Source organism: Empidonax traillii, unplaced genomic scaffold (assembly GCF_003031625.1).
Source record: "Empidonax traillii isolate 1590-97213 ecotype Southwest subspecies unplaced genomic scaffold, ASM303162v1 scaffold30:size3273891, whole genome shotgun sequence".
Lineage (NCBI taxonomy): Eukaryota > Metazoa > Chordata > Aves > Passeriformes > Tyrannidae > Empidonax > Empidonax traillii.
This window is the reverse complement of record NW_020955223.1, coordinates 3,001,360-3,028,509: the sequence shown is the minus strand read 5'-3', so window position 1 is coordinate 3,028,509 and position 27,150 is coordinate 3,001,360. Positions and strand designations below refer to the sequence as shown.

General features: G+C 35.3%; 1 protein-coding gene across 1 annotated transcript in view; it reads right to left on the bottom strand.

Annotated features, from left to right (window-relative positions):
- Positions 1-530: 530 nt before the first annotated feature.
- The window catches only part of PHF14 (PHD finger protein 14), a 158,776-nt gene continuing 132,156 nt past the window's right edge, over positions 531-27,150 (bottom strand). The window contains exon 20 of the mRNA XM_027911068.1: positions 531-1,353. The gene's annotated coding sequence lies outside the window, so the exon portion shown is untranslated. The remainder of the gene's footprint in view (positions 1,354-27,150) is intronic.

Below are 27,150 nucleotides of genomic sequence, written 5' to 3'. Positions count from 1 at the left end.
ATTTACATGATAGCTGCATTCGTTAAAATGAGATCTAGTGTTATTAAACTCCTGTAGAGTAATTGTGATTGAAATTTGTCCATGAACTACACACATTTGAACCTCATGAACCAGAAAAGAATTTATAAAAGATATTACTTAAGCACAGGCATGTTGTTTTTAAAATATCTGAAACTATAATTTACACAGACAGGATAAAATTGAGGATGAATATTATTTACAGTCTAACACTCAATATACAGAATAACAGTAAAAAATATAGAAGAGTGGGAAAAGAGGTGAACTTTTTCAATTAGATATAATTAATTTCTTCTAGAGCAAGATAAACTGCACTCAAGGAACACCAGTGAGTGTTGTCTCAATCCTAAAACAATCAGTGAGATTTTTTGTTTCTTCGTTGCAATCTTTGAAACTATTGGGCTATAAATCTACCTCTGATTTTCTTGTACTAACCTTCCCATTAACTAACCTGCACAGGCTAAAAAGCAGAGGTAAATTACAAAACAAAATTATGACTATAGGAAGAAAAGTTATTTTAGATATTTATTACTCACTTGAAGATCTAATGACACAGCGAGAAATTATTTAACTTTGGAATGGAAAGATTAGCACCAAGGAATAAGACCTGGGTTAGATGGCCTAATCAAGATGAAAGCTTCAAATTTAATTAAAAGACTATGATCACATAAAGATGGAAAAGGTTTACATAAAGAAACCTATAATGCAACAACAAACCAACTAAAAATCCCATGATACAATTGTAAAACTCAATATTTCTGAAAACAGACTATACAGATAAAAAAATTCTTGCCTCCACCTAGTCCTCAGAAACATTTATTTTAATCACTGAACAGAAGAAATTTCAGAACTCATTTAGTAGAACATACTTATCTAACTTTTAAGAATCAAAGCTCTTGCTCAGAAATACCAAAATATGCCTGAGTTATAACTATCCTTTAAGGATAACATTTCTTTGTAGACTAAAATATAAAACTGCCCTGTTTTCTGAGTAAATGCTATTAGTGATGAATAACCCATCAGCTTTCCATAACGTGTTCAAAAAGCTTTCAGAATTTTATTGGTATGGTACTCAGTTCTGATAATTCAGCTTTTAATGCAATCAAAAATATCACCAGGAGCTACTTAATTAATTCCCCAGTGAACCATGAATTTAATTTTCAATGACTTTATTGAGAACTTTTTTTTGTTAATTTTACAATGAGAAACTATAATCACTGTTACACAAGTTGCAAATATTTCAAACAAGACAGTAATCTCCTATTTTTTTGATTTTTTCTGTTCCAAATTCAGCTCCTGAGATGGATTTTCTGCTTCAGCTTCAGCTTCATCTTCCTGTAAAAGAAAATGAAAACATGAACATTAATCAACTTACTGAAGAAGTACACCTTTTCTACTTATGCAGATGTATAGAATTCTGGAGAGACTTCTGCCATCTTTTGCCTGACCAACAAGCATAAAAATCAGCAAAAAAAGTCATTAATTCAAGTGACTGATTTTGCTCAAGAGTTGAAATAAAAATGATAAGGAGTTTAAACAAGTCTAATCACCTACATTTATAGCAGAAGAATAATTTACTGAGTAAATATTTTACTGACCATTTACTGGATGGTTACATAAAGAAATTACTAAACCACACACAGATGACAAGATTTTCAAACGTCTGCAGCAGACAGTATTATACACCTTTCCTTTGTTCTTGACCAGAGGTTTCCACTAAATTACTTTTGAATGCAAGAACTTTCATCATTGTACTAAAAATTACTTCTGAAAAGCATCTGCCATTGAAAAATGTTTCATTTTTTTGAGACCAGATACGTTTACTTCACCATTTGATAAAGGACAATAAATTTAACTTCAGAGACACTTTATGTGCTGCAACATCGTATTTTTGTCCCATCTAGCATATTTTCTTGACAGGTCTGCCAATTTTCCAATTACTTGTACCACCATATGTTATCTGAAGATCAGTCAGGTCTAAAATAGGAAACATGAGCATGTCAGGCAGCAGCAGGCTTACAATATTCTACAGCTTTAGCTCCAAGAGTAGGGCTCATAATTCACTACAGGTTCCTCTGGATCTCACTGGAAAAATGAAGTGACATCATAATGCCCGTTTCCATAGGAATGGATACTGTTTTGTGTCCAGTACAAAATCATGACCTCCAAAGTATAAATTATGGAAGACTGAGAAAACGGTTTTATAAGGTAACTTGCATCATGAAGAGTCCTTATCACAATTTCAAAGTATGTCCAGTTTTTCTGCCTGCATTTTAATTCAATTTACAGAGAATCTTCCATGTTTCAATAACACAAACAAGAAAAGAACTGAAATTTGGGAATGAAGAAGCATCCTGGCTGCCATAACACCACTCATCACAAGTCAACAGCTGAGAGAAAGGAAATAGCAGGGACATTAGGTGAACCCAGGAACCCAGGGTGTAGTATCCTGATTTAAAACAGCATCTTCATTCTTGTAGGAAAATATCTTTTTGCATCCTAGTCCTTTAAAGCATGCTTTGTAGGAATGACTATAATTAAGTTTTAGAGGCAGAAAACATATTGGAAGATCACATGGGCAGCACAAAATAGAAGAGCAATAGAATTTCTCATTTAAAAAAAAGTGGTCTTGTAATATGTTACACAGAACTAAAATAAAATGGAAAAGCTAGTTATTCTATTAAAGAAGCGCACACTCTAAACCATTCTGCCTCTAAATCCTCCCCCTTCTGGGGACAGGCTAGGCAGTCAGAAATATTTACGTGACTTGCCACTAAAGGCTAAAAGCATTTTTTCTTATCTTTCTGGACTGTCATCTCTTCAATTACCTTTAAAACATATAGTGAGCCCTGTGGCTCTTCTGGTTTAGGTGAGAAACAAGTCTGTGCATGTGTGTGAAACCGAACACCTCTGATTCATTGAAATTAGAAGTGTAGAATATATTCAAGAGAGTGTAATGTATAGCACACATGCAGAGGTCAAACTTCAAAAGAAAACACAGGCAGGGCAGAATGGGAAACTACAAAGGAGTGAGGTGTAACTAAGCTTAGCCATACTGCTTACAGGTGCCAAAAGAATAAATGGAATTAAAAAACCATGCACAGAAACTTTTGGCTGCTATAGAAAAACAGCAGGCTATTTAACAAAGAACTTCTTAATAAAAGAACAGCAAATCTGCATGTTTCTGAAGGTCCCTACATACAGAAGTTGTATCCCAACTGACCTCAATGCCAACTAACCCACATCCCTAGAACACAATCTGATATTATTCCAATGTCCTGACTTGTGCTCCCTCATACAGGGAATATAAACCCTATACTATAATTTTTTTTCCCAGAACACTTGACATAATGCTTAGGGCTTCCTCTCCTAACACCAAGAGTATGCAGAAATTTCAAAGACAACAGAGCCCTACCTCCACAAGAGAGTGAAGGCACATTAGGTTCAATACTGAACATCAGCTTCCTGAGCTTATTTTTTGAGGACAAAAAAGATTTCATACAGTGAAAGAGGTTTGTTTTTTTTTTTAACAGAATCTTCTGGATTTGTGTAGGCTTGAAATGTTTTAATTCTGAAGGTCATGCTTGCGCTCTGGCAGATTTCCTATGTTACAGCAGCAGCTGCAGTGATCAGCGCATCTGAGATGCAGAAATGATGGCTTAGTGGTGATGGCAACTCCAGGAGTTGCTCAGTGTGAATGCTCAAAATGGAAGCATCTGCTTCGGTATATATTTTGCAGAACTGATACTCTTTCCTTTGTTGGTCTCCTGTTGCTTAAAGCAAGTAAAACATATTCAAACAGGTAAAATCTACCGGCAGGGCATAAATTTGATTTATGTGGGCAGATTTCCACACACAAGTCATCCAGGTACTTGACTGATACTTTGTTATTTTTGTATTTTTATGCACAAAAACTTTCTGAGTAGCATTGTACTAAACCATGCTCCACCTTGGACATCCTTATTTTTAACAGGTGGTTTTACTTCATCTCTATTTTCCAAGAAGAGAAACTCACATCTCATTTTAATACAGCAATCGAAGTGCGGTATCTCTGAGCAGAAGTGACTGCTGTGCAAAGTGCAGAGTAACGGTGTTTGATCTTTCTCACAGCATGAAGATCACAGGGAGAAAACTTTGTCAGATACACCTTAAGCCAGCTCAGTTCCCAGACCTGTGCACAGCCATGAACAACAGTCAAGATGGCAAAAAGGATTTTCAGGGAACACGGGAAAGTATGAATCACCAGTTTTGGCACTCATGCAGCTTTCTGCCAGAAAACAAGTGACAGCAGGAGGCCTTGGAATGGCAAACTTACTAATGATGGAAAATTGTCATAAAAATTCGAGACATTAACTTCTATAAATTATAAGAAGTAAAATATCACTGCCAGTGTGCTTGGGAAAGGTCTGAACTGGCAATTTAGAGCACATATTAACCATATCACAAGATGTAAAGACTCACTATTCTTTCAGTTTCCTGACAATGCCAAATTTCTATGAAATGCTTTATCTTTTCTTTTTTTTTAGCAGCCCAAGAGGCAGCCCAATGATTGCACATAGATTACTGAAATGGTTGGAGTTTCCAGTGTCATTAATAATGTTTGAATTTTCAGCTACATAGCCTACATAGCCTAATTATACAGAAATTGTGCCAAACAGACTGTAGATTAAATATATTTAATATATTTGTTTTAGTAATTACCACCTATCATTATCATTATAATTCTTTTAATTCTGATGGATAGCAAAGGAAAACCTTTTTATTTTCATGTTATCTGTAAAAAACCATCCATGATCGCAGCGTGCAAAATTTCTATTACCAGTGGCTGCAAAGCAGATGAACTACTGAATTCTGGTTTCTGTTAACAGAAATTCGGTTCACGTTACTTCTATTAATACTCTATAACATCTCTATTTTATATTGTCATTTATTTTGCTTCCAGATGCCTATGACTCTAACATCAAATGCTTCCATTCTAAAAATCCTAAAATTAAAGTAGTTTTTGCTATTAGATGTCACAAATCAAACTTTCAAAGTGGTTCTTGCCATCAGATGCCAAAAATCAAACTTGTCTTGGTATCTTTTCTGACTATAGGCAACCATGGATTCAAATATTATACAGTGAATGCACTCACCTAAAAGATGCCTCAGCACAGAACTGGTGACTTGTAGGAGTAGCCAAGGGAAGTGAATCCCTCAGGACTGTACTATTCCTCTGAAAAAGCACACTTAACAGCCTGAAGATTATTTTTATATTGAAATGAATAAAGTTTACTAGCCTGGAATTGACATTATTCCAGATTTACAAAACCAACAGTGATAAGAAAAAGTACAAAGGGCATTACAAATTGCTGTTAAACAACACTGAGCTGAAATGTCAGCTCAGGAGCTCCTTAAGCCACTGAAGACTGGACACCTCATCTGCATCCTCATCTGATGCTGATGGAGTGATGGACCTTCCACATCAGTTTTCCTACATCCTTTGCCCTGGCATTCCTCCTTTTGGAAAGGTACTGGATTCTTTGGGTGCTCTATAGATGTCTCCCAGTGCCCTGTGGATATCTCTTCCTTCAAACTGCTTAGTCTGTACTTGGTAGCTGCACATTTATGGGTCATGGCAACAGAATGGGGACAAGAATTTAGAACCAAGACCCTGCAATCTGCTACCTACATAAGTGTTGTGAACCGTTAAGTATTGAGCATTCAATAGTTTTGCTGAGTGAATGAGAATACTTCAATATTTAGATATCTTTAGCTGCCGAAACCAATGGTAAGAATCTGACTTCTAAGATCCCGTTCCTGAAAGTTTTTAGCTGACAGTTGAGAGAGACTGTCACATAAGTTCATCCCCTTCAAAAGCATGTTTAAAGTCAACTAGAAATATTGCTCTGACCAGAGAATGATGGGTCTGACATGTAAAGATAATTTTGAGTAATTATTCCAGAATATTCCCCTGTAGACAGATTCTGGAATGAAAAATGAAAAAAAGCCAAGAAACAGGTGTTTGAATGTCCCTTTCTCTTTTTGTCCTTCTAATCAATCTCATTCAGAATGTCTGAGAACTCCTTTTTACTCCATTACTTAATGACATGAAATCTAGAAGATGATAGTGAATAAGACAGCTCTTAGTTCTACAGGAAATCTGACACTATTTTGAATGTAGAACAGATCACACCTCAATTAACTGTGCTGTGAAATTCACCAATTCACATATTTGTCCATTACACCATACCTGTAGTTTCTAGAGCTGTGTTACAAATGTATACTTAATAAACAAATGTAAAATTAATAAAAAGTTGTAAACTTAATAAACAGCTATATATTACAAGATGATGTCAAGGATCATCTGAATAATAAGAAAACACACAAAACACAAAAATGGCCTGCTCTAGTGAGGAATGGCTAAAGGGTTCTCTATGATATCATATAATTTAGAAACATAATCTCAAAAACACTCAAGACTAATTCTGATACTATTACATTCTGTAGTATCTTAACCCAAAAGAGCTGTAATATGACTAACATACTAAGCTCCAGTGAGGGTGTCCATGCAAGGTGTTTCATCTCCTGCCTCACAGAATCTATCTAGGAAAACACCAGTTGGAAGTAGGTAAAAATACTTTCAATACTCTTAAAAAATATATCTGGAAAAAAGAAATTTATTAACTATGAGAGCTTTTGGTTGTGTATATAAAGTCTAGCTTTCCAAAGTCATAGGCCAAACTTGGAGTAAAACCAGTGTCAGGCAAAAACTGGGGGTTAAAGTAGCCTCTCTGTTAAATGGGCAAAAGGTAAGCATCCAGCATCAATATTCAGAAGGTATTTTTCTTCCAAAGTCCACGCTATCTTTTTCAAATGCCTTACTGACAAGCCTTATAATGAAGAGTGGTGCAAGAATGCAGAGTACAAATGGAACAGTTCTTTACCAATGTATATTAGAAGCAAATATAAATTTCTTGTGATGGATGACAGTTTTCTGTCACTGCAGTTCTGCAGTGATAAGGCAGATGCTTGTTTCCAAGGAAAAGGAGACCCTTGCTACATGGATCATTTTCATAGTGACAGCCTTGTCACTATGTTTGACATTTGTTTCATGAAGTATTCTGAAGCAGCCATCAAGAAAACGCCCCCTCTGGGACCACTGGCAAGCTGACAGTTGTACCTTTTAATGCGCATCTCCAGTAATTCTTACTGTCAAAGCTCACCAAAGTCCTTACAAACGAAATCTCTGCTGATCTGTTCCATTAAAAACTGCAGGCTATGAAGGGACAAACCATTACAATGTAAGCCAAGCCGACATCAATTAACTGGAAGCAGCTCTCCACTCCACTTTGTCCATTGTAAAGAGCGACGTTTGACGGTTTCCTTCCCCGAGCAGTACACGGCACCGTGCTCTAGGTGGCAATGCAAGACCAGGAGAACTACTTTTACTCTAAAGCTCCTCTTAAAGAAGCTACAAGCAGCTGCATCTTTATCACAAACTCTTTCCTTTAACTTGCACTGATACAAGAACTTGAAAGTCTTTTTGAAATGTTTGTCAGTGTATTTTCTATTTCCTCGTTGCTAATTCTGATTATACAGATAAATGTACCATTGCAAGAGCCCTTACAGTCAAAATTCATTTAATGCTTAGTACAGAAGTGGAATTTCATGCCAGATTCCAAATCTTCCATCTGTTCCTCTCCCTTTTAGGAGGCAACCATTCCACTGAGTGGCCCTTTTGGTTGACTGCCACTACAGTTGGGATCCTCTTCAGGGCAGGTGGAGCTTGAAACCCAACAATTGTTTTACAAGTTCAGCTGGTTCTCCTTGAAGAAAGTAGAGGAAAAACGTTTCCTCTTTAACAATTTGAGTCTTTGAAGGTTCACGCTTATGAACATTAGACTGCATCTATAAATGCTTAGATATCCCAAACCTGAAACATCAACTAAGAAAGAGATGAAAAGCAACTTTAACATGACTGTCCGCTGCCCATATGGGACAGACCTCCTTAATTTCCCCTCTGGTCTCCAAGTGCACACTTGCACCAGTTTTCAAGCTTTCAAGTCTGACACTGTCCTGATTAAGATTCTTCCTAAGGCTAATTTGTCCCTCAATTATAATAATTACATCTGTGCATACATAAACACATATATGGAAACCACAATAGCATTTTCTACTTATGTTAAAATATACTGATTATTTTTATAAACTGTAAATTTAAAACAGAAAGTTCCACTTTGTATATATTCATAATGCTACTACAGAATAATATTCCATAGCCTAGAAATGCATATTCTAATCAAGATTATTTTAAATATTTATGGTTATACTCCAGCCATATTTACCCTATACATTTACTAAACTATAAGAGGAAAAACTTATTCATGTTTGTATTTTTTATACTAAGAAATAAAATGGCTTTTTCTTACAATAGTTACATGAGACTAAAAATGCTCAGCCCAATAATAATGGATTAATAGCTCTAAGTACTATTTAATAAAAAAAACCCCAACAAGTAAAAGTTTAATTTTTAAGTGCTCAGTTGTTAGGCAATACATGTATCTTGGTAGTTACTAAATGATAGGTGAAGATTTTTTTCATGCTCTAACTGTTTTCACAAATAAGTTTGGCTATAAAAAGCCTTTCATCAAGAGGTCTGAACACTCTTCGCTTCCAAAATGATTAACAACATTAAATAGAAAAGTAGGAAAAACTGAGTTAGAGAAAAATTCTTCTGAAGCTGCTATTGAGACACACTGCCCAAAGTTGAAGGCAGATGAAAGACATCACTGTAAACATCACTGAAAGACATATTTTCAATGGAAAAAGATAGTACTACCATATGAAAGGAATAAATTTATCTCAATAACAGAGAAAATCTAGACCCTAATGAAAATGTTTTAGGAAAAATGAGTGCATTGCATGCTTCTGACCAAAATTAATTAGAGTTTTAATGTTTTACATTTCCACCATAATTTTTTAAATGGTGCATTTATTTCATAGTAATAAACACTCGGTTCATTAAGTAAACTTCAAAATCTGTGTTACTCGCTACATTTAACAACCTTTGGCCCTCTTCTTGATTCAGGTTTCCAAAGCATTGAATAAGCAATTGAGGAACACAGTCAAATTTCATGACTCTGCATATTTAGGATTCTTATTTCATCTAAGACAAAGGGCAATTAATCTACCATTCTATACTGAATTTCAACTTTAGTGAGCCATGATAGATACTGGAATGAACTTACAGGAAATGCTTAATTAAATTACTGTAAAAAGCATAACCAAATTTCTTTCTTTCCTTATGACAAAAGAAAATGCTCATTTAATTGGAAAAAGTCTACTGCAGTATTTTAAATTTATTAACTTGGGAATTCATGAAAATATTGCTGTAATGTGACAGGTAAGAATTGAGAAAGCTTTTTTCTTCTTATTTCATCAGAACATTTCACCTGAGTACAGCCGTGAAATTCTGTTCAGGCTCAAGGCATAAAAGACAGATCTTTTGGTGGAGTTAATACAATGACTTAGGAGTCTAAACAGCAAAGGACTTTAGTCACCTATTTTCCAAAATGTGATACAAGGAAGTGCTCTAAAAAAAAGATTTTATATTTGTTGTAATACTGAATTCCTATCTTTAGTCGCAATCCATGAAGTTGCCAACAAAACAGACAGAAATGAAAAAAGTTGTAGAAGTAGATGGAGGATACACTGTGAGAGCAAATAGAATCTGTGCAAATGATGGAAAAATCAGTGATTGAAAATACTTTTAAAAAAAGCCAAACCCCAAAATTTCTTTCAGTAGGTCTCCCAAAACACATAGACAGTTATTTAAACTCAGAATCCAACAACTGTAACTAGGCAAAGTTCAAACTCTATTAAAAATAAAAAGAGCATTTTAGGCCAGGATTAGATCCATAGTTTCATGCTAGCAGGCCAAGTACAGTCTCTCATGGAAGACCTACACCTTCCCTACTGTTATAATTCATTTACTTTGAATTAACACATGCACTGAAGACCTACACAGAAGCCAAAATCATTCCTTTCCAAGCTGCATAAACATACTTTTAATTTGTTGATACAGAATTGCATAATGATTCATAGAATGATTCCCTTCACCTATTTGTTTATGGACCTGAAATCTAACAAGACAAGACAATGGCCTTAGACATTGGATTTCATTTGGTTTGATGGCAAAGGAGGGCTTGTAGGTTTGTTTTTATGTCATTTTATTTTATTGAAAAAATTATTTTATTTGGTTTTATATTTTCATTGCTTTATTTGAAAGTAGCTCCTACTGTTCTGATCCTGTAATGATGCCTGAACAGTCCTGTTTCATACAGTAGATCAAATCAGCTGTCTTTGAAGCACCAATTGTGTATCAGTTGGTAATAAACACATACTTAAGAATAAAAATTGTAAAATTTAATATAGCAAGGTGTTAATAGTTTCAGGATGATCAGCTTCTAAATTAAAAAAAAAAAAAATTACAGTAAGTTGAGTTCTCTTCAAACTCCACTCATCTTTGCATTTCCAAGTGAGAATCTAAAGCTAAATGTTATTTAATTCAGCGGGTATACTGAGGAATGTTTGGGTAATTTGTCATGATAGCAATGCTGTTTCTCTGTAATTTTTTTGAAGTCAGAATCTGACGAAACTCGTTCAACTGAAAATGGTAATGTGCAACTCTATGTTCCAAATATCAACAAAAGGAACTTTCCAAAAAACCTGCCCTATAAAAGCAACATCTGCTTTCACACATACTCTGATATCCTTCCAAACTTGGTATCTAAAAATATTTATATACTTTTTAAAAACAAACAAACAAACAGATTAGTGAAAATATTAGTTGCCTTTCAGAAACTCAGATACATTGACAGACCTCATCTCAGTGGTAGCAGTCACCATAAACAGGACTCCTTACAGGTTCACTGTGCATTCCTTTGTGATAAATTTAGAAGTTACTGTTTCACTATACCACATCAAAGTCATCTTTTGGTTTGTCAACGGTTTCCTTCTCATCTCTGCCCGCCCTCCAACAAATCACACATAACTTTCTTAGAAGAGTGGGAGAAAAAAATACTTTGATGTGATTCAATTACTGAAAAGCTATATTTTAGAAGATTTCCAAAGCTAGAGAAATTCGGCTATAACTAATCAGTGTTTTGCATGTTTATGCTAGAAGAGCTCATTACAGAGCTCACATTATAAATTGTTGTTTATGTACTTTTCCCTTAAAACACTGAAGTAACTTAATATCATTCACTGAAACTCCTTTTGAAGCTCACTAACTCCATCCCTCAGATGACTCCTCACTCAGAAGGCTCTTTGTCTCCCATTACATTGTATCACAGTGCTACCATGACATAATATTCTTTACAACCATTAAGGGCCTCAACTTGCAAACATGTATACATGCATCATTACATTCAACTCATCTGATTACTGAACTGAACAATACCATTTACTGGGGCTATGTATGAAATATGCTGTAAAACAAAGCTTCTCTGGAATGGAATAGTGAATTTAAACAGCCCCTCAATGAAGCAGGGCATTTAAATTATGGGTATTTAAGAGGAAGTTGAGGCTATTTTTAGAGGACTACCTTTTCCTGAAATCCTAGTGCTGCCACTCAACTACCTCTAGAAAAAGTTTAAGAGCACCTTACACAGGGTCAGCTATGGCCCCACAGAGATGTTTGGCAGTTGCTGTTCTCTGCTCTTGCACAACAACTACTCTTGTAACTATCAGTGTGACCTAAAAACATCAGGGAAAAGCTTATATATTCATTCATTTTACCTAGTTGCAATCTATTTGCCTGTTTTTATTCCCTAGGCTTTCTCTTTCTGCATATACAGGAGTTCCAGGAACTGGAATATCATGATTCCAAGAAGTAACTGCCAGTAGCTATTTCATTATTTTCTGTTTACTGATGATTTAAGATAAGCTCAGCACATTTTCTTTACTCACAAAACCAAACCAAACACGTAGTATATATAAAAAAAGGTTATGTAGAAAACAAAGGCTCGTGTTCTCCTACGGCAAATATCACTTAGTATTTGAGACGACTGATTTGCTGCTTCCTCTCATCTCGATGTACCTAGAAGTCTATAGCACATCCATTTAAATTAGAATTTAAATTTGGAAATAAAAAATGTAACTCTACTACTTCTTCTGCCAAACTAATTTTTAAATATGCTTTTTAACTATATATAAGGCTATGAAGACAACACAGCAAATGATGTCTATTTTGGTAGACAACAAATCAACAATCTTACTCTTCCTATGTTAATTGATGTTTCTCTTTGTCTGACACTACTCTCCTTAATGTCAGTGACAGTTATTGGCAATAATCATTTTTTACTTGAATTGGGCTGAAGTATTTTCAGTTCATTTAAAATCAAGGAAACCTTTCAGGAGGTAAGTTCTCAAAAAAGCAAATAATGAAAAATTTTGTTAGCTGTTGCTTCCCCTGTGTGAGAAACTGGATTTGAACCTAACTGAATTATTGGTACGGGTTGGAACCAACTCACGGGGGGGAGGGTGCGGTGGTTATCATATAAGGCCTGCTGAGACCGCATGGCCAACAGATAAGAGGGCCTTCTCTCTTTCTTTACCCTTTTAATCTGTTTTCTTCTTTTACTCTTTTCCTTCTCTTGTGGGTAACTTAAACCCAATGAATTGTGTTTTACTAAAGCTGGTATACTGATTGTTTGCAATAGGTGTTTTCTGTGAACTGAGTTTTTTTGCTGGATGTTTTAGTAAAATGCTTTTCTTGGTTGTATTTTACTCCCATAAAACCTTTTGCCAGTAAGTTATACCTTATTTTTCTCATTAAATTAAAATAATTTCTCTTAGAGAAGAGTGTGTGACTCTTTCTCTGGATGCGAATTCGAGGTTATAACAAATCAAAAGGCTTTTAAAAAGCCTTAAATAAAATGTAACCACTCTGGGCAGCTTATGGCTTAAAATCCGGAGTGTCAATCGAAAATTCCCCCCAATGATGCCTTTTGAGACTTAGATATAGAAAGGTCTCTAAGTCCTTCCAAAATATTGCTGTTCAAATTGATAAATGGTAATACGTAGATATAATATTTATCTATAATGTCAATAAATAATCCAAATTTGGCTGGTTCATATCATGCCACATGCTGTATAAACACATCTGGAGAGTCTGATCATACAGAGTCTAAAATCAGTTATGAAAAAAAATGAAAGAAGGCCAAGAAATAGCATATCATAAAAGCCAAGAGGGTCAGGATAATGGTCATGTATCTCAATCACATTTTTGTGCCAATTATGGCTAATAAATGGAAAATTATTAAACAGTGATTGTCATAAAAATGTACATAAAACTATTTCATATAGAAATATTCTATATTTCTTTACAAACTGATTGTACAGGACAGACATTAAAAATGAGACAGTTACTGAAGATATTTTACCAAAACAGTACTGGGCCTTGAGTCAGTCTGTAGATGTGTCTGCAGGGGAAACTGAGTTGAGGTCAAGGGTGCATAGAAAAAGCTGAGAAAACCTCTGGATATCAAAAAACCTCAGGAAAATGTCCCTTGAGAAGAGGAAGAAATGGAGGAGTGGTACTTAGTGGGTTTCCTATTTTAAAGAAGGTTCACTAACAGAAATCAGCATAAAGCTAATGCATGTGCTGCTAGTAAAGCAAGGTCTGGGAATCAGTTGAGGAATTCCTCAGCTAAAATGTCTGACATTTGTGCCCCTACTAGAATACTTATTTGGTCTGGAGGGTGTGGAAATTGAACTGACTGATATGTTAAAGAACTTATCTGTAAAATGTGACTAACAATACTTTCAATGTCAGGATGGAGCTCTATGCATGAAAAGATTTATATAAGTGCTAAATGCTGTCATTGTTATTACATTCAGAAAGTATAGAAGGCTTTAAAAGCATTAACTTTTCTAGCCAAGAACATCACCCATTCTTTCTGAAACCAGCAAAGAAAATATTAAATGAGTGTAGTTATTGTAAGAAATTGTCTGGTTTTAAGTTCTGATGTTTATTTTTTGTCTCTAGGAAAAGTAAACAATCATTGACAGAAGGAATTTTATGTTACATGATATTGCGTGATATGCAGCAAGCTATAAAGCACACAAAACCCAGTTTTACTTCATATAAACTTGCTTTTTGTCAGGAAATTATTGAATTGGAAAGATGCTTTGAGAGCAATCAGAAAGCAATGCATTAAAAAAGTGTCTGGTTTGGAATGACAAAAAGAGAATGCAGTACATTTTTAAAATATAATGTAGTAAGGAAGTAACTATCAAGTCAGTGCTAGTGTATCAGCCAGTGGGATCAAATGAAACTGATCTGTCTATTCCTCTTTTTCAGAAGGAGAAGCATCTGCTCTCCAAGGAAGACCAAATCCTAATAGATGCTAGTCCATATTCTCCCTTTGAAAGCTGCAGTGGCCAGCTGGAATCAGATCAGTTTTTTCCTACATGAATGTACTTTCATTTTTAGGCTGTTTTGCATTGTGTGAAGATAATTGTTAAGATTGTGGTCAAGAATTATAGCTTTGAATGCAGAAACTCTCAGACACTTAGTTTCTGATTTTGAACTTTTAAAAAGTATCATTTATGTCCAGTCAAGTGCTTACAATTTAAACTTTACTGTTTACTCAAGGGACAGCGGAGGTTTCACACAAAATATTCCCTACATCCAAGAAAAGCAATTATTCAGTTGTCCTAGCAACAGGACATTTTCAGACATTGCGAGAATTGTCTCTATATATAACTGATTTTGAGAAAAATAAAAGCCAGAATTTTCTTTCATATATTTAAAACTTTAATTTCAGGAGGATAGTTATTAGTATTGCCCAACATGTTAAAATACTTTCTCTGAACAGAGCTGTCACTAATACAGTATTTAAATTTACAAAGTGATTTTTACATGAATGGGATTGTTCCAGGCCCAAAACATTTTTAATACCATAAACAAACAAGAGATGAATGTACAAAATGAACTCTTTAACAGGGGTTTATGTACCCCCTGTGCATTGTATTTGGAAATGAAGTCCTTAAACTCAGAGGCAGAGGGATTCTCTGGGGATTAGAAGAGAGACACGCGGTCCTTTCAGCAGCATCCTTTTATACAAAATTTGGCACTAACACTCTGCTTCAGCAAATGACTTCACGCTTTGTCCTTTTAATCCAATTTCCACCTTAATATAGACTGAAGTGTTGTGAAAATACTGAAAGAGGATGCCTGGAAATGTATTGCATTAGAAATCTAATCCAGGTGGTAATCCAATCCCACATAGTCAGCTTCTCATTAACTGAGACATTTAACCCACAGATGGCCCCATACAAACCAGCATGAAATACTAGCTATGGTCGGATACAGTTCTCATATATCAAGATGTGACTCAAGTCTGACAAGAAGAAGAGGAATAGGCACTAACTATACTGAAAGCCACAATAATTGATTGTACTTGAGCAGCTCAGAGTTGTAGGTTGTTACAGCACTAGATATTAATGGTGAGTCCATAAGTGTATAAGCCACCCTATTCAGCAAGGTCTTCCTTTAGCAGGTATTAACTCCTCTTAGGTGAAAGCACCCATGTGTATCTTAAACAGCCAACCCACAGCAGACAGGACCCCATTCAGAGAATCCTTACTCATATTTTACTGCCATAGAAAACAATGATTTCCTAATCAGTGCACATTGCTGCTTTGTTTTTTTCTCTCTTGAACTGATAAGCCCAGGAAAGCACTTGGACAACATCCTAACGACAGACACTGGTGGATGCGAGCAGCTTACTGTCTATATGTCCTGGCAAGAAGGGGCCAGAAAACCAGCATCCTCATGTCCTCCTTAGAGAAGCTACGGGTCCATTGATGTCTCAAAGGCAAAATAACAAATTGCTTCTCATTGCTTGTGAATATAATGTCAGACTTCCTGTCAGCACAGTGAGATTCTCCAGGGATTTAAATAACAAATACAAACCAAACAATCTTTAGGCAACTTAAACCTGATGAAAGTATACCACAAAGATATTCCCATCACAATATGCAGTGTCACAAAGCTTTTTATCCTAGTCAAACTAGTATCTATTCATAGAGATGTTTGGCTTTAACATGTCTTGAGCAGAAGTAGTAGAAAGAAAATGTTATGTACCCAAATTAAAAATTTCTACAATCTGTGAAGCAAACATATTCTTAACATAGTTTCTTTCAAACTTGTCAGCTTTACACACTTCTCCACAGAAAAGTAAATTTGTTCTTTAAAAATTTCTACAATTTTCCACAAAGTATAAGGATACTGTTTATACATGATATTATAAAGTTAGGCCAGTAGAGGTAAAAAAATGTGCAGAAAGGAGGCAGACTACCCAAGAAAACAGAAAATACATTTCCTAGCAATATTCTTTCCAAGGTGATTTAAATTGCAGCTTTCTTGCACTGGATCTCAGCAATAAGCTAATATTCTTACTTAATGAAAAGCATTTGCATTCCTGGACTATGTAAAAATACAGGCTGTATCTGTGATCCTCTTTTTCCTGTTGTTTCTCTGAATGATTGAAGTGACAGTTAAGGTTTTTATTTTGTCTGAATAGTTTCATTAAATGTAACACAGTCCTCTCCTACTCCTTGGGTAAAGTCCCAAGCATATTTTTTTCATTTTCAAGGTCTTATCCATTGATAGAGAGAATAAAGGGAATTTTCTCCATTCCCATTTGGTTGTTTTATTTTTCGCTGATAACTTTAGACAAAAGATGATGAAAAAAACATGTCTCAAGGTCACTCCACTTTCCTCCCACAAACTGCCTTCTCAACATGTGTAGAACTTCACTCCTAAGTGTTTCACCACCTTCAGGCTTGTTTCCTTATAGCTTTCACAGTCTACTTCACAAAATTCTCATCTTTTTAAGCAGAAAAGTTCCTGAAGATCCTTGGGATAAAAGGAAAGATCTGACTTTTTAAATATTCTCAACATAATTTTTCCTCTAATTTTATATTTTAGGTGGAAAAACTCTCTACCTGAAGAATTACAAACATGTTTTGGGACTATGGTCCAACCAGACAACCACCATCTACTTGGGAACAGTGACATATTTTTGTCATCACTTTCATAACCCAAACTTTAAAATATGTCAGAACCCCCATCACATTAATGTTTCATCACTCTGAAAAAGATTTAGATTCCACATGAATGAGGCCTAGAGCCATGAGATATGCCATGAAATAAGTGGTGAAGGGATTTCCATGACGTATGCCGTGAGATGTGCCACATCCAGTCCCTCTGATCTCTGAGGATTAGCTGGAAAGCAAGGGTGTTTATTTTCTGCCAATTTCTATACTCTTAATGCAACAGATTCTAACAGTGATAATAGAAGCCTTTTTCTCAAATGTTGTAGATTTTCTGAGGAATACACCTGGTTGTGGTCATATTTATATCAACTGAGATAAATTTTCTAACTAACTTTTATATATATAAAATCATCCTGTTTTCACCATGCCAGATGCATGTGCCCCACTAATCCAAAAATATTAAATGCATAATTGAATTTCATTTCCTCAGGGCATATGATTTCATAACCCATGGCAGGAAAGGATGAGAAGAGTCAATTAACAACAAAATGTCATGCCTGTCCAAATAAATGAATGAACAGATCTCTTCAATAGCTTGGCTTGTGCATCAGTCTCCTCCTTTCTACATTAGCATTTATGAACCAGTGATCTATCAAGCCCTTCAAAATCAAGCAGTAGATACTTTGCAGTTAACAATTTTTCTCACACTCCCTGAGATGCACAGTCAGGGCTATGCAGTATAAGAAACTTGCACTTCAGAAAACCCAGATATATCCCTCCTGACTGCTTCCACTCTGTAATGCCATTTTCAAATGCAAGATTGGCTGATTTGCTGAAATTTCTAAGCTATGCACTTACAGCTAACTGGAATGCTATTAAGAAAAGAGCAATATGACTTTATTTCTGACAAGTGGTAGTCTTCCTTCTAGCTTTCAGTGCTAGAAGATGTGAAGCAAGCTCCTCAGAAAACATTCTAAAGTTGTGAATTCTCCTGCTGGAATGCAGAAGTCACCAGATTATATGATCCTGGAGTTTGCTTGGCTCAAAAGTACTGATGTATGTTTGAAAAGCATCAGGGACTAGCAGTCAGTGTGCCTGCTCCATCTGCCATGAAGACATCATACTTGATGCTATGTAGGCAAGCTCCTGTGGTTTAGGAAGGAAAGAAGACAACCAAATACTTCTCAGTACTTCCATTTCAAAGCACAAAAAGCTGACTTGTAATGAAATCAATTCAACTGATATCCCTACTTTCTTGTAGCAGAAGATACTGAAAATTTACCAAAGTGAGAAAAACCTCTGCTATATGCAACTATACATACTGGTAGCCTAACGCAGTTTTTGTCTGACAAACTTGTTCCACACTATACTAGAAGCCAATTCCTTGACAGATGTGCTGCAAATGCAAAGTTGCTAGCATGGTTCTTTATTGCCAAAAAGCCAAATGGATGTGCTGGCCTAAATATGCACCTGGTTTCCAACAGGTATGACCCCAAACTTTGACATATCCTCATATAGCATCTTTCTTATTCTGGAACAGGAAGCAGTGGAACCTACCAGTTAAAGCAGGTTCTCATCTTGTATGTAGGCAGCTGTTTGGGTTGAAGTACTGTGTTACCTTGAGGCCTGTTGAGACAGCTGACAAAAATTTAGTGTACATAAAAAGCATAATCTTAAAAAATGATGCCTCAGACCTGAACAAAGAATGACCAGAGCTAATCAATTCCTTTCCATGCAGTTTGATACAGAACCACTGTTAATTTCAATGTCTGTGACTTGGATTCATCTTTCCTGTGTTTGAGCTCCCTGAAAGTTACAAAATTTTCCTACACAAGATGCATTTGGTGGACAATAGAAGGAATAAACTCAACACCCTTATCTTCCACATGGATTTTAGGATGGGATAGTGAAACAATTCCCTAATATATATGCTAAAAACATTCTGACAAGGATAGCTGGCAAGCAAATGGAGTCACCCATTACACTGTTTCTACAGATTGCCCATCCAAGAGTAAATTCCACTCCGTCTGTAAATAATCACGAAGGTAAAGATTCAGAGTCTGTAGAAACCAGAAATATTTACTGAAAGAATTAAAATTGAAATTGCAAGTTTCTTTCAAGCTACTGATCATGCAGCATTAAACAAGCTTTATTGCCTTATCATAGCAATTAATTTTTGCTTCACACTAATGACATTCTTATCATGCCTAAGATGCTAATGCAATTTGACAACAGCAAATACCATAAGATCACTTAGCTTATTCATGTCACTAGTGGGGACAAATTCACAGTTTTACATTAATGACCTTCCAAACATACTAATTGCTTCTAAAATGGACTGCTTCTATGATTTTGTCATGGAAAGGATTCATTTGCACATTGTCTTTTAATATCTGATATTATAAAGAAAACAATTATCAAGTTTCTAGGCAGCAGCTGAAAACAAAAACTTTGGGTATATCCCATAAAATTATATTTTCACATGTTTCTTGTTAAATACATGACCTTACTAAATCTTTCAGCCTATTTCATCATCAGTGTGATGTGATAATAATGAGTGATTCAAGTTAAATTTATTGCTGGAAATAAACCACTCGGAGTTCAAAGTAAAATCCTCACATACATCAAAAACAACAAGACTTCATTCTGCTTATTTGCAGAAAGCTGTTCCATCCTGTGATGAATTCTTTGGATCTTCTGTGCATGAAACCAGCTCCAAAAAAGCAATGTCTCTTCTGATGAGGTGACTTGGACAGCACCTCTCTCAGATGACTGCGAAGATGCAGCTGGAATTAGGGAGCAAGTGGCTGTAAATGTGGGAGTTGCTGCTGCTGCTCCAGCTCAAGGCTTGGGGAAGGAGCATTCACATAGAAAGCACAAAACTTAACCATTCAGTGTTGAATGATTAGAGAAATGTGGCATGTGATACTTTAAAGTACTTTCAAACAATAATAAAGGGACAGCTAGAAATTCTGAAAAACAGACTCAGGATTTCATCATATACAACTTTTATCTTCTGCTATTACTTCCTTACAAATAGTGCCAACATTTTCCTGCATTTTCTTGTTAAAGAAGCTGGAAGCAAAGGTGAAAATGTGTTAAGATACTGAATCATAGTGTTTGTGTATAAAACACTTCATTACAAATATATTTTGAATTGTAATTATATTCTTATTAATCCAATTACTTTTCTATGCATATATTTGAACATAATTATATACTATGATATCCACCTCTCCACTATTACCTGCTAAGGCTAATTTTAACTAAATTAAGAGTTCATTCAAATACCCTCAGTATACGTATTTTTTGTGGGTTTTGGTTTTCTTTTTCACAGACTGCATTACTATTGTACAAAATAGATAGATATATCTTAAGCTCTTAATAAGAATAAAATGGGTACAAAATACAATTGACACTAAATAAGAGTCATATCTAATTTGCTAATCTAAACAAAAATATTTGCAGGATTAGTATGAAGTTTCCTGCAAGCTTGTTTTAACTTTCAATTGACCTTCCCTTTTTTAAAAAAAGGTTTTCATATTCATACATATATTCCTGTTGAAGATGGGGTTAAACTTGTCAGAAAGATTTTAATAAAATACTGAAGACCTCCTTTAATTTATGGCATATATATTTTCAAGAAGGAAAATGCTGATATTATCTTGGTTATAAGCTTGCTGCTGAAATGATTTAGATATTCTTTTCCTTTCACACAGTATCAGTATAAAGCTTTTCTTTGCAGGCAATGAATTATAGTTGACACTTCAAACCTATTCTATCAGTATCTTCTAGTTCAGAAAAATGAGAAAACATAAATATTTATTCTATGTATAGAGAAAAGACAAAGGACTCTGATACAAATGATCTATTATGGAATGATGAGTAATTGTTACATGTGTCACACTTAGAACAGTAAAGGGCAAAAAATTTGCCACTTTTTAATATGAGGATTTGAGGTTATTGCACAAATAAAAATGCAGTCATTTTATCATAGTGAGCTGATAAGTGTTTAGGCCCAGTGATTTTTGATGACATTCACTTCATGACTACATGGATGACGAAGCTGCTTGATACAGATCCTTGGTCTGATTTGATAAAGCCTCTTAATGATGAGCCTTAACAGTAGAAAAATATTTGTGTAAACAACCTTCCATTTTCCCAGTTCCTATGTGCAATACCTCTCTAGCTTAAGCTTGCCAGTTAATAAGGCTAAGAATCCGCTTGTTCCATTCTGTGATCTTTTCACTGTCTTTAGTCTTGTTTCTCTTATTAACTTAGTTTCTATATTATGCAGAGGAGTAGATATATAATAAACTCTCTAGGAAAAAAATGTGAAATTTTCAAATATTTAAAACAATATTATCGTTATTATCAGTCTTTCCTCTTAAAAACCCCAAGATTTCTCCTAAGAAGTGCAAAATCTAGCCAAAATGCAGTAAAAAGAACTAAACCAAAATAATTTTTAAGTTTTTTTTTTTAATCCACAATGTCTGTTTTTGTACTAGAAATGAAAGCTCTCTGAAGTAATGCTCTTTCTTTTTTGATTCAGTGCTTTTAACCATATAATTCTGACTGCAACATTAAAATGCATCGATGATATAAATTATGGAGCTAAAAATAAATACCCAAAATTACAAGCTTTTGAGTAAGACTGCCATGAGAAAAGTATAATATGTAATTGCACAGAATTATTTGATAATTTGTGTTATGGGAGCTTCACAGACTGTAACGTAGAGATCCCTTGCTTATTAAATTCAATGCATATTGATTTAAATGAAAATAAACTAGTATTAATTCAGTAAATAAAAATTAGGAAGTTCTAAAATAATAATACTCTGGAAAATTGGCTGAGCCATTTTCTCAGAGTGCTACATTAGTATTAAACAGTGAACTATAAATCCCAATTCATAGATGCCAACTTAGCTTAAAAAAAATTTCCAACCTGGAACCATACCATATATGCAATGCTGCATCTGAAAAGTTTTAATATTTGACACTATTTCTTGACTTCATCACTACACATGGGCTTTGGCAGGTTAACTTGTGACATGAAGAAATAAAGAACTACAATGGGTAAGAACAAATGTTTCCCTAACCCAGTTTCTTGTTACCTTCAATGGCTACAGGTGGACACCCAGGAAGACTGCAAGATGAAGGCAAGAACAAATCAAACTTACCCACACTAGTTTCCAAAATTAAATGTTATTATTAAATAGAATTACCTTTGCGATAAAGAAATTCTGCCTGAAATCCTTAGTATCATAGAAATAATTTTTAAAAAGTAGGCTTTATGAATAGCAGAATTTTAAAGAACACTCCAAATTCTTCCACCTTTTGACCTTAGATAAAATAATTAAAAGTATATTTCAAATTTTCTGAGTGTTTAGTGTTTTTACATGAGATCTTGAGGGAGGGATGGAGGGATTAAATGTATCTCTCTCCTTGGCATGAGAGATCTTGCAGAATGTCATACTTCTGCTGAAGATGGAAGTTTCTTCGACTTTATCTTTCCTACAGGAACAGGGGTTGGATTTACTTTTTTGTAAGGTTTTAATGAGCTTCCCTTTTTGAATAACTCAGCGCCTCTGCAGACACTAAAAGCTTTCTCAAGTAACAACATGACTTCAAAACTGGGTTATTTTTATTCTGCTGCTTATCAGGCTACAATATGAACAATGGCGATCTAATGATTATCTCTACAGGCTCTGAATGACACCATAACTTTTGTCTGTATCCTTATTTCAAATACCATCCTCAAAACTAGAAAGAAGCTGTTAAAACAAGCAATATTTTGCAGAAATAAACATCTAAAATTTTGCACAGAATGCACACAAATTATATTCTGTGGGTGAATCCATTTTTAAATGCTGACTTACTGAGATTTTTTTCCCAGAGCTAACCATATAAAGATTGTCAGAAAATAAGAATAAAAATAAGCATCCAAAATGAATTTAAAAACAACAACAAAAATCTCTGCTCCTTTCCTTATATTCACTTTCTTCATGGTTTTTGGATGTTGTCTTCCATTTTGAGTATTATACCTCCCAAATACAGAGATCCATTAGAAGAAATATGGCTTTATTTTAACTTAATTTTCTTTATTTCTCTACCAGGTATTTTTTTATAGGCCTGTCTTTACCATCCTAAACTCTGGACATTTATTTTCATAATACCCACTCTATGTGACCAATACTGGATTAACTGAGTTTACCTACAGTGAGTGCCTACACATAAAAAGTCTACTGAAAACATGGAGGACACTGGAGTCAAGTACAATCAATGGGTTGAAAAACATAAAGGGAACGATTCTGTTGTCATTCAGGTGTACACATTTAAGGCAACTTTCTCCAGTGACTGCTCATTTTGAAATTTTGATTGTAATTCTCCCCCAGATTAGAACCTACTACTTGAATTTATTTTCAGAGTTTCAGAGAGAATCCTCAGGTTAGAATCCTAGATTTGAACACAGAATCATGGAATTATGGAATCCTTTAGCTGGAAAAAATGTCTAAAATCACCAAGTCCAACCATTACCCCAACACTGCCATGCCAAACCATACCCCTAAGGGCAACATCTACAAGTCTTTTAAATCCCTTCAGGGATGGTGACTCAACCACTTCCCCAGGCAGCCTCTTCCAATGTCAGACAACCATTTCCTCAAATACCTTTTTCCTAATATCCAATCTAAACCTCCCCTGGAACAACATGAGGCCATTTCTTCCCATCCTGTCACTTCTTACCTGAGAGAAGAAGCTGACCCCACCTCACTACAACCTCCTTTCAGGTAGTTGTAGAGAGTCATAAGGCCTCCCCTGAGCCTCCTTTTCTCCGGGCTGAACAACCCCAGGTCACTCAGCCACTTCTCATAAGACTTGTGCTCCAGACCCTTCGCCAGCTCTGCTGCCCTTCTCTGGACACACTCCAGCACCTCAGTGTCTTTCATGTACTGAGGGGCCCAAATCTGAATGCAGTACTCAAGGTGCAGCCTCATCATTTTGCTGAGTACAGTGGGACAATCCCTGCCCTGCTTTTGCTGGCCCCATTAATTCTGCTACAAGCCAGGATGCCATTTGCCTTCTTGGCCATCTGGGCACACTGCCACCTCATTCACTTTCTGTGAGTTCCAATGTCTGTGGTTCTTGATACCAAAATCACAGTCTAAATTTTGTGTAACTAATCCCCTGTCTGAAAATCTTACAAGTAGTAACTGATCCTAATTTACAGAAAGAAGCAAGATTTTCATCAGTTACAGCATTAGGCAGAGTAGTTCTTAGTTTTAGTCAATCTCCTGAACAATCCAAATATGACAAGCCTACTCTTGTGGGGTAAACTGAGAATACAGCTCTAAAATAAGGAAAAAGTGCTCCTTTTGAATGAATAAATATGGAAGAGCTGGCTAATACATTAAAGCCAGAAACAATAATGAGTATTTTAAAGATTATTTTATTTTTTCTAGAGCACCAAAATGACAGTGCAATCTAACTGTCAGTCCTGGACCATTCTGCATGCTAACGCTAAAGAGGGAGGTCATGGTCCACAGTTCTGTATGTCCTCTACCACCCACAGATGTCCCTCTCTGGTCTGCGAGATCAGCTCATCACCCCAGCTCGCTTATCTGCTGGTCCAACAAGAGCAGCAGGAAGTGAACACAGACTGCCCTTTCAGCAGCACCGTGGGCTTGGGCTGGTGTAAACTGGCTGAGGGCTTGGTCTGTTGGCCACTGAATTGCAGAGCATCTCCAAACTCCCCTTAGCCACCTCCCTAGGTTAAAGCCTCCTTCAGGTGCCCTGAGAAGTCCTCTGCAAGCATCTTTCTAATTGAACACTGGTAGAATCTACAGAGGTTTAGACAAATAATTTTAGCCAGCTAAGTCGTGCAGTAGGCATTTCTCCACCTCTATTATGTATATGAAGAATAATACAAAGCAGTCCTTGTAACTTGGAAGTATATTTATTGACAGAAGGTGTGTGTGTGCTAATTTCCTGTGATGATTTCAACCAATTTAAACAAGAAATCAGAGTAAAACACACTAGGACTGGATAAAGGAGAACCAACTTCCCAAACATAACACTCCTCATCACAGTCTAAGTTTCTAACTAAATATAGTTAACTATATTTTCAGGAACGCTTTCAGTTTCTAAATAAAATAAAGCCCATAACTACAGCACACATTATATAGTTCTGGGTATTCCAGGTAATCTAGAGGTTTTGGGAGACTCAGATAACTAAATAGCCACTCTTAAAAGTAAAAAATTAATTATAGGAAAACTGTTCACTTTAGAAGGATTTAGCAGGTCAGTGGGGGCTATTAAAGATAATGGTGTGTGTTAATCTACTTGATAATCTTCAGAAAATACATACTTGAAGTTAACATAAATTTAAATTACTGTTAATAAGGTAGAATAATGTTTATATGACTCACAAAAATACACGTTAGTAGCAAAAAGAGCTATTCTAACAAGTGACAAATCACTGATCCTACTGCACTGAAATATTTGACAATACGAACTCTTTAATGTCTAAATATTCTGTTTAACAGTGAGAGAAATGCAAAGAAACAATACTTTGGTGAAGCAGCATTGGAACACTACTGGGATTGCACTGCAGTTTAGAGATAACCCTGAAGCAACTGGGTAGGGAAAATCTATATAGCCTACGTTATATTAATGACTACTGACTGACCTCTGCTTATCTTCACTACCTTAAGGATGACATTGAAATTTTCAACTATGCTCAAGCTTCATTATCTGAAATCTAGCCTATAATAACTTAAAAGGTTTCTGATCATATTTTCAACCTGTCATACTAAAATAAAATAGAAAATTTCTGATATCATGTATCACCTAAAAAAAGGATCACTGCTTTGTTCACATAATGCAATGTGAAGTCTAATATTTACACTGCATGAAACGACCAGAGAATGTATTAGTTTAATTTTTCATTCAAATATTACAGATAAGAGAGAAGACAACGAATCCCTCAGAACAGAAAGAGAAAAAAAAAAAAAAGAACATTAGGAGTGTGCACATAATATATCGAAGGAAGGAGCTACATTTACTATCCTCCAGGAAAGAACTTCCATTGTATATCACAGGTGCCACATAGCAAATGGCAACAGTAGCTTACACGACATGGCACCATGCCACCTCACGGGTATCTCAAAGCAATACAGTCAAAGCTGACCAGATAGTGCACACAGGTACACTAAAGTTCACTGACATCAGTACAGCTATCAAAATATACAGCAGGTGGGAAACAGCCTTCAACTCGAACAATTTTCCAATCAATTTTCCACTCTCTTCCTCTAACAAAAAAAAGTAAATTATGACTTAAGCATGTCATTGAAGCTGAAATTAAAGCCATTCTTTCCTCTTAGAATATAACAAGTTGTTTAATGCTCCATAACACTTTAAAGGGCCCAAATATAACAACATGCTAATTTCAAACTGAATTTACAAAAATTAATTTTTCTTTTTTTATTTTTTGTGGCTGAAGTGGTAAACAATGTGTATTATTAAATATACAATAGATGTAATTTAATATGCTATCCATATTAATAATTGTTTCTAGTATCATTCAAGGAAAGATTTTTTTTTTCCCCCTTTGGAGGAATGCAATTCCAACTTATCTGTCTTCAGAATATGAACACAAATTTGTACAAAAGTAATCCTAAATGCCACTGCTTTCCTGTTTTCAATGCTGCTGTTTTTCCAGAGAACATATCCACAGATCAATGACCCTTTCATGTAATCTGGAAATGCCAAAGGATAATACCTCAGGGAAAATATTTTCACTTGAGTAAAAATACTAATTTTTACAACAGAAAGCAAGCAGAAATCCTAAAATCTCTGAGGATGCTGTACAGAAAATGTATAGACCTGGCAAATAAAGGAAAAGAAATAGCAGAAAGCTAATAATTGTTCATGGAAAATAATTTCCATTTAAAGCCACAGCAAAATAATGAATCTCACAGATTAATAAAATTGCTCATTTGGCAGCATTAATCATGGTACATTTTTTGCATGCTTTGCCATTTTTCTCTTGCTGTTTATTAATTATGGTTACTTGGAACTGATGAA